Source organism: Pleurodeles waltl, chromosome 2_2 (assembly GCF_031143425.1).
Source record: "Pleurodeles waltl isolate 20211129_DDA chromosome 2_2, aPleWal1.hap1.20221129, whole genome shotgun sequence".
Classification (NCBI taxonomy): Eukaryota; Metazoa; Chordata; class Amphibia; order Caudata; family Salamandridae; genus Pleurodeles; species Pleurodeles waltl.
The window spans coordinates 233,679,816-233,692,849 of record NC_090439.1 but is presented as its reverse complement, the minus strand read 5'-3'; the positions used below and the strand labels follow the sequence as shown (position 1 = coordinate 233,692,849).

The 13,034-nt window shown below is 42.6% G+C and overlaps 1 long non-coding RNA gene across 1 annotated transcript in view; it reads right to left on the bottom strand.

Annotated features, from left to right (window-relative positions):
* Positions 1-247: 247 nt before the first annotated feature.
* The window catches only part of LOC138282310 (uncharacterized), a 39,574-nt gene continuing 26,787 nt past the window's right edge, over positions 248-13,034 (bottom strand). Inside the window, exons 2-3 of the long non-coding RNA XR_011200911.1 lie at positions 8,326-8,415; positions 248-7,860 (exon numbers count right to left, since the gene is read on the bottom strand). This is a non-coding gene — a long non-coding RNA (uncharacterized lncRNA). The remainder of the gene's footprint in view (positions 7,861-8,325; positions 8,416-13,034) is intronic.

Here is a 13,034-nt window from a genome sequence, read left to right as displayed (position 1 = left end):
TCATGGACCCTTAATGGTCTCATTTATCAAGATAATAAATTTGGTGTTGGATCATGTGAAATTAAACATTTACCTTTGTTCACTTATCAGACCTTACTTATGATATGTCACAATGTGATTTAAAATCCATTTAGTCAGTACATTTACATTGACTGTTGTATTCCTTTTTCGTGGAGTAGTCAAATGTTTTTATTAACTAAATTAGCTCATATATATAACAATTTTCTAATATAATACACACAAACGATTCTAATGTATTCATTGTTTATTAGTTATATTTTGTTAAATTGTTTTATTAAATGTCACAAAAACACTCAGTTATGTTTTTCATATTACACTGTAGGCAGTTTGCACATTTTTATAATACCTTTACCATAGCATTAACCATGTATATAATAACCCAGCAGTATTAGCCATTCCTAGAAACACACACTGCAATGATGCCTGCTGTTACAACCTATTACTATGTTATAACACAACAAAGTACCACAACAGGAAAAAAATGAAATAGCATATCTGTGTAATACAAGTACAAAGCCTACCTTTTCAATAAGTCACCAAGGATTCTTTTAGGCTACTGAAGATGATAGCAGATGTTGAGCTGCTCTCTCTAATCTGGCAACCATCTTAGAAAGCTAAAGTTTCATAGGGGGTCATGACAACTCTGGCGGTCCTAGACCGCCAGGGCTGTTTTGAGGAAAGCACCGCCAACAGGCTGGCGGTGCTTCCAAGGTCATTACGACCTTGGCAGAACCACTGCGGTCGCACCGCCGGGGCCGACGGTTTTCCGCCACATTTGCCCCGGTGGTGATAATCCACCAGGGCAGCGCTGCCCATGGGATTACGAGTCCCCGTACCGCCAGCCTTTTCCTGGCGGTTTAGGCTGGCGGTACGGGGAGTCGCGGGGCCCCTGGGGGTCCCTGCACTGCCCATGCCACTGGCATGGGCAGTGCACGGGTCCCCTGACAGGGCCCCGTACAAGCGCGACGGGTGCAACTGCACCCGTCGCACAGCCGCAACACCGCCGGCTCCATTTGGAGCCGGCTCCTGTGTTGCGGCCGAGATCCCTGCTGGGCCGGCGGGCGTAAACCAGATTTCTGCCCGCCGGCCCAGAGGGGATCCCAAAATGACCGCGGCGGGAGTGCGGCTGCATTGGCGGTCGCCCGGCGGTCAGATCTTGGCGGGCAGCTGGAGCCGCCCGCCAAGGTCATAATGAGGGCCATAGTCTTTTAAAACTTTCACAGAAAGATCCTTAGGGTCACACATCCCACGACGGACGACCCTGGGTGGAAGCACTAAGAGAACTCCTGAGAGAATTTCTGTTTGCAGTCTATTTTGATCCTCCTAGGCCTCCCAGAACTGCCCAGGACCGGAATTCATAGAGGACGGCGGCCTAAGGCAAGTGCACAGCATTCTGCAAGCAGGGTCAAGGTGTTGGGGCTCCAATAAATTGAAGCTAGGCTGCAGGCAACCTGTCTTTGATGGAAACGGCTGGCGTTAGGCCAGTGGGGCTTGTCTGGACCGTGTTGCCGTGCTTCTCCTGCTCCCCCTGTCTCTCCTGCTCAATCCAACTTAACAGGTCTCTACTATTCAATTTTTCCATAAGCTGCAAGTCTTCAAGTGGAGTACTGACACCCCTCAAAAGGGCTACAAGCGTTTCTAAGAACTTATTACGCTGAGTCAAATCTGCCTTTGACCCGAGCTTTGTCAGATAAGGAAGGACTTTTGGAGTCTGCTTTAACATGAGGTCTGGTAAAGTAAGGAATGAGCATCGAAACCCTCAAAAACGCAAGAAATGGCGCCGCAGTAATGCTATTTTGTATTTGCCATAGACCCCTGAAAAGTGGACTTATCTTCTTTCACCGACTGTAATTACAGCGGCCACTTCTCCACTGGCTTCCGATCCATCCAACCCAGTCACTTTGAAGTCTCAACTCTCTGTTGTTCACACGCCGCATCCATGCCCCTCAAAACTTCGTGAATCTTGGCTTCTGGATTAGTTCAAGAAAAAACCTAGGCAGGAACCTCCGGCAAACACTGCGGCGAATGTGCTGGTGCCAGGCTGGGGCGTCTCTTCGGAATCTGCAGTAATTGATGCCCTACCTATGGCTTGTGGTTATTCTACAACAGTGGTTCAAGTTCATTGTCCTGCTTTATCTGCCTTCTCTCAGTCAGGATCTCAGGATGAAGTATGCCATTCGCCACCCTATGAGGGCCAGCCGGCCGTGTCCTTGTCAAAACACGATCTTTCGCCAATTATTATTTCCAGCGATCATTCTTTCAAAATTGGAGAGTGGGAGACCTCCTTGGTAGCCTCTCCAGCTGTCCTCCCTCGGCAGGAGGGGCTGGCTGGGAGTTGTCACGTTCCTCCACAGGACTGCAGTATTTCTACATCATCGAGTCCACCGGCAGCCCAATGGATTCGTAGTTCAACTGGCAGTATTCATCCAATGTTACCAATAAGGTCCTTTAGCGGGGCAGGCGACCCTAGCTCTCAAATGGAGCCTAGCAAGGGCGAATTTAAGGACCAATTGCTCCTTGATCTTTCCTGTCTTCAACATGATTCTTCGGGAGGGGCTGGTAGGGTACCCAACCCTGTGCCATCCTCTTTGGTCGCAGCAACTGACTCTGTCTGGCCTCAGCTTTTGCTAACTCTTCAATCCACTGTATTGGCCTTCAACTATCATTCCAATAAGTTGGACATCCAAGTTGATATACTGAATACACTGGCCTCTTACGTAGCTGGTATTGATAACAAAATAGAAAATCTTAACCAGCTTATTTCCAGAGCTCAGGTGAGCTCCAATCTTGCGCAACCAATATTCTGTTGCTCTCCAATTATTGAAAGTTTTTCATCATTGCCCATCTTTTTAAGTTTGGTTCTATGCAAAATTACGAGGCTATCTCCAGCTTCTGCGCCCGTGGTGCCTCAGCCGAATTTAAGCACCCATTCTGACTTGGCTCAGGATCCTATCAAACCAAAAACATTTTACGATTACTTCCTTCCAGTCAAAAATGCAACCTCTATCAATTCTTCTCGGCTAGCTGCTACGGGAACTTTGGAGCATGTTACTGTGGTCAATCATGCTCCCAAGATCTCTCCCTTACCTGAACCTGAGTCTATGGTGCCTGTCATCACCCCCCCGCATTCTTGCTCAACCAGCTTCAACACATCCAACGCCCTTAGGAGTTGATCTTGGGGCTCAACATTCGCTGAGCAAGAGGGAAAAAAAAGACCCTGCAAACATCGGAATAAAAGGTGGAGCCAATCCTCTCAAGGATTCCTAACTAAGGCCCAACTGTTGGCCAGTCATGAGACATCACAACCCTTGCAGCCGCAGGTGGTCCCCAGGGTGTCACGATTGCCCTGTTCTCCGTTAACCCCATTGGTTGGTCCTTCTCCCTCGATTGAGCTTGTTAAAGATCCTTCATCTGCTATCACAGTGCAGGGAACTGAACCCCCCTTCAAGGACCCTTTGACCTTGGTTGAAGAGGGCAACTTAGGTAATGTATTGGATACATTAGCCTCATTTCGGGGAGGTAGAATGCCTGCCTGCTCCACGGCCACATTGAACCCAAAACGGTCTATGGAAATACTGGTGGTAAGGCCCTGGCCCCTGGTTCACCTAATTCCCTTAAGTTGCATTTTGATAACATAAGATGCCTTCCTGCAACCCTGTCATCAAACCTTCAGTCAGTTTGTGCAAACATGCCGGCCCTGGTGGGCCCTGTAGGCTCACATATTGTAACAGATCAGTTACAGTACTTATACCCCCCGCGTCCACCAACTGCCTCATTGGGGGGTATAACCTAAAAACTTGTTTATTCCTGAATATCGTTCAAGGGGGCCACATGACATTTTGAATAGGGTGAACATTTTGAGGCTCTTCAATGCTGTTTCGGATCTTAATAACATCGTCTCTAAGGACATTGTATCTATTGAATTTCTGGACTCAAGTGGGTCTAGTTCAAGAGAGTCCACACTGGTTTCCTTATTTTCTGCCTCAATAACTCAGTTCATTCTTTCTAAGAGAGACGTATTTTTCTCATGGGGCATTACAATCATTCCTTATAAGGAGTCTGGTTATCCTGCATTACTATCAGAACTTCAACGTCCAACGGCTCTCACAGTATTGAAGCCTTTTTCAGTTTTGAAAGGTGCTCTAGGTGGAACCTCTACCTTTGATGGGTCCCCTTTCACTGGTCTTGGTTCCCAGGGGGCATCCAATTGGGACTTGCTGGCCTCCTGCACGGGCGTCCTCATTGACCATCACGGGTGGGTGGGTTTGGGACAACATCTGGATGTCTGTCCCTATGCTCTTGGAACATCAATGGGATTGTGCATAAGTTTGCCTGAGCTGATATCTTAGCATTTTTTAAAAGCTATGATGTAATTGCCCTTCAGGAAACATGGGCTGAGACCAGCTGTTCGCTGTCCGGGTATTTAGAAAAGTGGTAACCTGCTCTTAGAACAAGCAAGAATGGTCGTTCCAAGGGAGGATTGGCTATCTATGTAACTGCCAAACTAAACAGGAGTATTTTACCACTGGTTTGGGATGATAATTGGATTCAGGGGTCAGTCATTAAGGATAGGACTGTACAGCAAACCCTTATATTAGTTAATGTTTATATCACGCCTGGCACAAAGGATAAAAGGGGCAAGTTGTCTTGACTGAGGCAGATTATGGGCGATCTAGTTGGGGAGTACCCTGGTGCCAATTACCTCATAACCGGTGATTGTAATACAAATTTGTTTCAAGACACAATGGAGGCTCTGGATGGCCCTGATCTCTGTAACCGCCAGTTAATTTCCGAAAGAACTGAGGCCTCAGGGCTGTTCGCATTGCCCATTGGGAGAGTACACAGTAATGCACCTTAATAGTATGGGCTTTAAAGTCCTGAACGGGCACTTATGCGGCGATGTGCCTCCCCGGTGGACAAGATCGGATGGTCGATCCTACTCCTATTTAGATTACAGTATTTGCAACAGTGAATTGTTTCCCCTTATCAAGAAGTTTTCGATTTGGCCTCGAAGTGAGAGCGACCACCGTCCACAAATTGTATCCATCAAATCCAGATTTTCTTTGCATGATGTTATGTGGGTGGTGGCGTCTTCTCTGAATCTTTAAAGCGCATAAAATGGAATTCTTCTTTTGGCAGTATAGTGTTATCTGAATGTATCAACTTTTTTGATTCTGAGGTAGCGGGTTGTGAGTCTCCAATTCTGTCTTGGGACAAACTTTCCTTCCTTTTGTTGTCAAGGTTTCACCGACCTGCGCTTATTTGAGCTCCACCCCTTCCTTGGTCATTTCAAGGGAATCCAGGAATCTAAAGAAAGCATGCAACAGACTAGTGAGGGCACTCAGGAAAAGTCCTGGCTCCAAGTGATCACTTATTAAATATAATCAATTGAGGAAAGACTTCAGGAAGGCTGTTTATGATGACCACCAGTACCACCTTAATCAGTTTTGGGCTAAACGTTTAAGTGCAAGCAAAGACTCAAATCCTAGGAAATTTTGGTCCCTTATTAACAATCTAAATAGAAATCAAAGAGTCATTGGCATTGCCAACATTTCTGAAGGAGTTTTGACGTCTTATCTGACGACCCACTTTTCTGCAAGTAAGTCAGATGGGAAATCATTGAAAGTGGAGGCTTATAGCCCTAATTCTACTCTGTCTAAGATGTGTCCCATGCCCTTTGGGTCACCAACTCCAACACAGGGGGTGAAGAAGTCCTTTCAATTACGCCTTCCTCATATTATCTTGAGGGCTAAGCAATTTGGAGCTCCCGGCCCCAACGGTCCTCTGCAGGCACTGTTCAAACAGGATCCTCTCTTTTGGGCCAACCATCTTCCCCATCTGTTTGAGTACTGCCTTTTGACTTCAATAATTCCGGAGTCTTGGCGGAGTGCCATTCTTCATCCCTTACATAAAAGTGGTTCAAGGTCAGATCCTGCTAATTTTAGGATGAGATCCCTGCTGGATAACGAGGCAAAGTTGTACGCCAGTCTTTTGTTGCAAGATCTTCGTGCCTGGGCTGACTCAAAGGCCCTAATTCCTGCTGTTCAAACAGGGTTTTCTGCTGGCTCAGGCACTTCGACAAATTTGCTAGCACTCTCTATTTTGATCGACAGGGCAATTTTATCAGGCTTAATGCTGAATTGCTGTTTTGTTGATTTTAAGGTGGCCTTCGACAAAGTCCCCCGGAGCGCTTTGTGGGCTAACCTACAGAATTGGGGTATCCCCCCAGTACTCCTTGGTGCCATCATAGATCTTCATACAAATACTTGGGTTCGGATTAAGCTCGTTGATGGGTGTTCTCTTTCTAGAAAAATCCCCACCTTTTGTGGTGTGAAACAGGGCTGTGTGCTTGCTCCTCTTCTTTTTAATTTGTTTATTGCAGATCTATTAATGTCTTTCGATGTTGTTAATTCTCATTCCCCTAAGATTGGTGGCCTCAGGCTCAGTCATTTGCTTTATGCCGATGACCTTGTACTATTTAGTTATACTAAGATTGGCCTTCAACAGCTGCTTAATCAACTTGGATCTAATACTTCCGAGAATTAACTGGAAGTTAATTTGCTTAAAACCAAAGTGGTTTCCTTTGGAAGGAAAAAACATTCAGGGTTTAGTTGTGAAAGCTGTGAACTTGTCTCTGACCAGTCTTACAAATATTTAGGGGTACATTTTGATTCTAGGGGCAGTTTTGTTAAACACAAGAAGGAGATCAAAGTCAAAGCTGTGGCATTGCAGGTGGCCTTATCAAAATTATCCAAAGCTTTTAGGGGGCCACCCTTTCTTCCCTTAATGGAAGTTATGAGAGTAAAGATAATCCCTTCATTGGTCTATGGTCAAGAAATCCGTCTGTGCAAAGGTTCCTGCCTATTAAATAGGCTGGTTAATAAAATCTATAAGAGTGTCTTCTACGTTCCGCGCCTTGCCTCACCTGCGCAGGTACATTTGGAATTTGGGTTTCCGGATTTGACAGCAGTTGGTGCCAGTGCTTTTTTGAAGCTCTGTCATAAGCTGCGCAGTGCCACAGACGGCCAAATCCGGTGTATTCTAATTATGACGTGTTTTAGTATGTATTAGGTTCCGCTTGTATTTGCATTTCTTTTTGCTTCTGTCGAATTGTATTGGATTTTAATATCCCTTCAATAAAGATGTTGACACACATGACAAAGATGTGTAAAATCAATATGTGAAATTAATATTGTAGTTAGATAGACTCGGAATAGCTATACTATAATGTAGCAACTTAACACAATCTTCTCATGCAGATATTAACATGCTGACAGGAACATTTTCCATTATTTCTATTCAGCCATATGGCGAGACCATTAGTACACACCTCCATTTTAAACCACCTCATGTGGACAACAAATTACATTTGATAATAAAGTAAAGACTGCAAGAGACAGCCACATATAGAGCAAGCTTGTTACATTAACCTTCATGTCTCTGAACTGATATTTATTCTCAGGCGAAGAAGTGGACAATTAGTTATTGGCGTAAATTTTTCCCTTCTTCCTCCCCACTGCCTTCTTCTTTTGGCAGATCTTCAACATCACACTTGGCTTCCTCACTTTAGTGATCATCGGGGATGAATGGAATGTTTCACCGCAGGGCAATGTTGTGCAGCATACAATAGCATTGTAATCTTGCATACTTTCTAAGATGAGTAGAGGATGGCTCCACCAGATTTATCTAGACAACAAAATCTAGATTTCAGGAGCACAAAAGTCCATTCAGTAGGTCTACACATTATACCATGTGTTTCATTGAAGCAGACTTTCTCTTGTGTTGTTGAATTTCTTAGTGGTTGTAACAAACAAGGTCCATTAAGGTACGCTGAGTTTCCTACAAAACATAAAATATGAACATCACTTAAGCTGTTATAAAGTTGGATTGCATGGTTGACATACCAAGATTATTGAGTTCTTACATACCTCCCACACAGCATTTATTGCCACCTATTACACGCGAAATGCCACCCAAAGAGTAAAATTGTGCTTTCACATTGTTCAATTCATCCGCGCTACTTGGAAACTGTACTGGATTAAGGTGTTCCTATGGGTTGGCAAGACTTACATGAATTCCTGCAGCACACCACTAAGAGTTGCTTTGAACATTCCGCTGCAGTCTGCTACTGTGTATTGAAAGGAGCCTGTCACAGCAAAATGAAGAACTGCCAAAGTTTTTACTAGTGGTGTGATTGCTGTTAGATTATGGTTTAGGGGCAGGAGTTGTGGCTCAAGCTGATGGCATAAATCTAAGATAGCTTGGTGACTGAGACAATATTTCCTGATTATTTCTCTTTCTTACATGGTTGCAAGGTCAGCAAAAGGACGAAACATTTGGGGTTGCTGTCTATGCACTCTGGCAGGGTTGTTCTGTGGAGGTTAGAGGATGTCTCTGAAAGACAAGGTGTAAAAAGATAAGTATACATTTTAAAGAAATTAAATATGTAATTAGTAAATAATTAATTTCAATATATTGTAATCCTAAAACAATCTAGATGCTTACACTCACTCACATTACAACACATATATAAGCAGGAATTCACCCTACAGGTGTGTTTACCTTAGCCCAAAAAGAGTTTTCTTTAGGCATTTTGAAATGCCTAGTCAAATATATAATATGGGCACAAAAGGAAATGAATTAATACTCCCAGGAGGCCATATTTCATTACAGGTTGTATTTTTGCATCATGCGTGGAGTAGTCATTGTTTATATATATTTATGATTTTGCATAGCTTTTGTTTTCATTGTATATTTTAATTTAAAATTTGAGATCCGTCAACTTAAGTAGACATTGTACCACGCTTAATAGAGGCATAATGTTTACTGCAACTATTGCACATACATTTTTTAATACTTCATATAAAGTGCTCTTTCAAGATAAACAGCTTTTTGTCAACCATTATATGCTGCTACTGATTGCTGAATGAGATTTCAAGCATTTTCTCTTAAAATGATGGATGCTTGACCTCTGGTGATGACAGACGAGAATAGTGCATTTTGTAGGTGTAACCTCCGGCAATTTAGTGCACACCCATAGGTTAATGTGGGCCAATTGCTTAACAACTATACAGTGATTTTGGAATACGTCCCTTGACGCAAGCATATATCTGCCTTTTCTAATGCATTTTCACTTTCCTCCTAGCATTGGTTTTGTTCTGACCTCTCTGAGTTGGCTGCTCCACCAGAACTGTTGGTGACCATGTCAGAAAGTACTAGTGACAAGGCTCCTAACTTCACTCCTGGTGAGTTAGAAATTCTAACAGATGAGGTAATGTTCCAGTATATCCAACTGAGTGGGACACCACAGCAACAGGCAAGGACATTATTTTTCAGTTAGCCCTATTACGTATCACTTAAACATTGAGGATATGTGACAGAGGTTAAATTACCTTTAGATGAAAAAGTTGGGAATTTAGTAATATTAAAGTGGTATTTTATTTTTTGTTTAAAACACATCGTGATTGCTAAGTGTTTCCAGTAGGTAGTAATTGATGAGAAATGCAATATTTAGAATCATAACAAAATATATCACTCAGTGTTGCATGTGCAATGTGCTTACATGGTGGTAGGCAATTGATAGCTAATGTTACCTTGCATAGAAATTCAATTAATAGAAATTACAAGACAAATAACACTGTATGTGGAAATAATCCAAAGCAGTGTACAGAATGATAGGTTTGCTAAGATGTATATTATATATATATACATATATATATATATATATATATATATATATAGTTAGAAAGACCAGAGATAGGGATTTTGGGGAGTTTTGTTCCCTAAATGACTTTGCACACGTTTGACGAATATCTGTGAAACTTTGCAGACCTGCTGCTCCCGTTTTTTAGTCCGAGTACTGAAAGTTTTGTGGCATTTGGTTAAGGGAGTGCAAAGAAAACAAGCATTTACAATACATTAGGTCTTGCATTTGCATAAGTTAGAGGCATTTTTTTAAACTTTTTTTTTGTGTATGGAGTGGGATGCTGAAATGTGCATAGTGCCATTGCCATTCTTATGACCTTTTCGGCGCTGGAGAACCAGGTAAAGGGAAACAGGTTATGAGGGAGGGGATACAAGAGTAATATGCTGGCTGTGAAAAAAATAAGTAACAAAATCCTGGAAAAATCTAACTCTCGTAGAGAATGCAAGAATAAATAAAGCACGTGGAATGTAAGCAGGAGCAATATGTTTACATTTTCGTTTTTATACATGTAATATGGTGGCTGCAAAAAGCTGCACCATTTACAGTTGTAATTTGCACGAAGCAGGGAAAGAGTGCAGTACCATAGGCTGCCCAAGGTGTGCCTTGGGACCACTTTTGGCTGCATAAGGTACTGCTCCATGCAATCTTGAATTAAACACATCCTCAATGATTTTCAGGTGCCATGCTGAAAAATGAAGTGTGGCGCAGGTTTTGTGAAAAGTTTTATGCTGTCCATTCAGGTTACGAGGGAGGATAGCCAAGAGTAATATGCTGTTTGAAAATGAAAATAAGTATGAGGTCGTGCTATATGAAACTTCAGGTAGCGATGTAAAGCACTCTTCTGATCGAGTTCTTGCTATAGAAACTTCATGTCCTCCTGTAAAAAAAAAAAAGTAACAACATCCTGGAAAAAGAAAAGTCTGATAGAAAAAGCATTTAAAATGTGAGCAGGAACAACATGGTTACGTTAATGTTTTTAATCTTGTAATATGCTGGCTGCAAAAAGCCTGCAACATTTACTGTTGTAATGTACACAAAGTAAGGAAAGGATGCAGTACCAAAAGTTGTCCCTAGGTGTCCCTTGGGACCTCTTTTGGCCCCATAAGGTACTGCAGCCTGCAATGTTCAATTCAACACATCCCCAAGGAATTTCCAATGAGTTTCGGGTGACATGCTGAAAAATGAAGGGTGGTGCCCGTTTTGATAAAAGTTTTATGCTGTCACGTCGGTTCTCATTTTCCAAATGAGGCTACTGGATTTGGTTGGCAGAGTGATCTGAATTGTGGGGTACTAAGTACAATTCAACACCATGTGACGCCTGTCGGCCCAATCTGGATTTTCTGGCTAACTAGCAGCGCCTCATCTCTGCCCAAGAACAGGGATGATTTTGGCAACCAGGAGCATGACAAGAAAGACTCCTCAAGGAAATCGTGGTCGGCCAGATCTCATCCCTTTCTCTCAGTTACATTAGTCTCACACAGGCAAAGACAACAGAGGCAGAATATAGTTCAATAAGGGTTTAATGAAGTAATTGCCTCTTAGATAAAATGGAATGCATTGCAATAATTAGGATGATAAAACACACTAAAAGCAAAAAGGTAAAAAGGAGTGTGAAACACAAAAACAATCCCACTATACTGTCACTAGGAGTGATATATATCTTTCCTACCTAAGCTATGTTAGAGCACAGTGTGATAAGCCCTAATCCACCCTTCAGGTTTCCCCCTCGGAAGACATCATCCCCCATATATGAGCAAGGAAGCCTGTTGTCTAAAGAGACACCGTCCAAATGTAGGCCAGGGTTTGGGCAGTCTATGCAAGCAGCTGTAGCAAAGACGTTCAGCAGTCAGTATGCAGTTGTGGCCATCTGATTGGAATCTCCCTCTAACATGTATGGGACAAAGAAGTGTTTTATAATAAAACAGTTGATATTCTAAGAAAGGGTCCTCATGTAAGGATATGATCATTTCTGTGAATATTGGAGACACAGTGTACCACTTTTGCCGGCAACCCTAGTTGAGTGCAGCCTTGTGCAATGCTGAGAATGTGATGCTTTCCTAGGCAAAGGAAAAATATAGAAAATAAAACAACACCGCAAATGTGGCTAATGCTTGCAAAATAAAGTAATGCTGAATAAAATGTAACTGAGCTATGTAATTGAGCTAAAGTGCACAACGGCAGGCCTAGTTTGCTAAAATAATGTGTCTAAAACATGGCTAAAATAGCTATACAACAAATCTGTGTATTCAGGTTATGAGGGAGGGGAGACAAGAGTAATATGTTGTTTGTTAATAAAAATAAGTATGATGTCGTGCTATATGTAACTTCACAAAGTGATGTAAAGCACTCTTCCGCTCGAGTTCGTGCTATTTGTGCGGTTATGTAAAGCGCTCTTCTGATCAAGCTTGCACTATATGAAACTTCACGTCCTCATGTAAAGAGCTCAGACACCACAAAGAAACAGCAGCATGCCCAAAACAAGGAAGAGGAAGAAACAACGTATGGCCATGCAGCGCGAAGCGTTGAGGCAAAAGACAAAAATAGTGTGCCACACTAAGCTAGATGGCCTATCGTGCAATCATCCATGTAATAGGGTCAGTCTGCAAGGCGGTAACAAAGCAGTCTCAAGGCAGGACAAACATAAAGCATTTTCCTACGAAATCAAGGGAATATTGAAAGAAAGGCCAATGAATGAATGAAAGTGATGTGCGTGAGATGGGCTGGTTAAAGCCCACAGATGTAGATTGCAACATGTCGAAAGAGAGCGCTTGCACGCTGCCTAGACTTGAACTAAAAAGGAGACTCACAAAACAGGCTTGAAATCTAATGCATTCTACATACACTTATTTATTTTGCATGGTGCTTAAACAGCCACTCGAACTGTGCTAAAAGTTGGTAGCATAAGATATTAACCCCTTTGCTGCCATGCCTTTTCCCCTTCAGGTGCCAGTCCTTTTTTTGGCTATTTGGAGCAGTTTGCTCTTAGGCCCTGATAAAATTTTGTCCATATAAGCTACCCATGCCAAATTTGCGTCCCTTTTTTCTAATATCCTAGGGATTCTAGAGGTACCCAGACTTTGTGGGTTCCCTTGGAGGAGACCAAGAAATTTGCCAAAATACAGCAAAAATGATTTTTTTTTTAAATGGGAAAAAAGTGCTGAAGAAGAAGGCTTGTGGTTTCTCCCCTGAAAATGGCATCAACAAAGCGTTTGTGGTGCTAAAATCACCATTTCCCCAGCTTTCAGGAACAGGCAGACTTTATTTAGAAAACCATATTTTTCAACACAATTTTGGCATTTTACTGGGA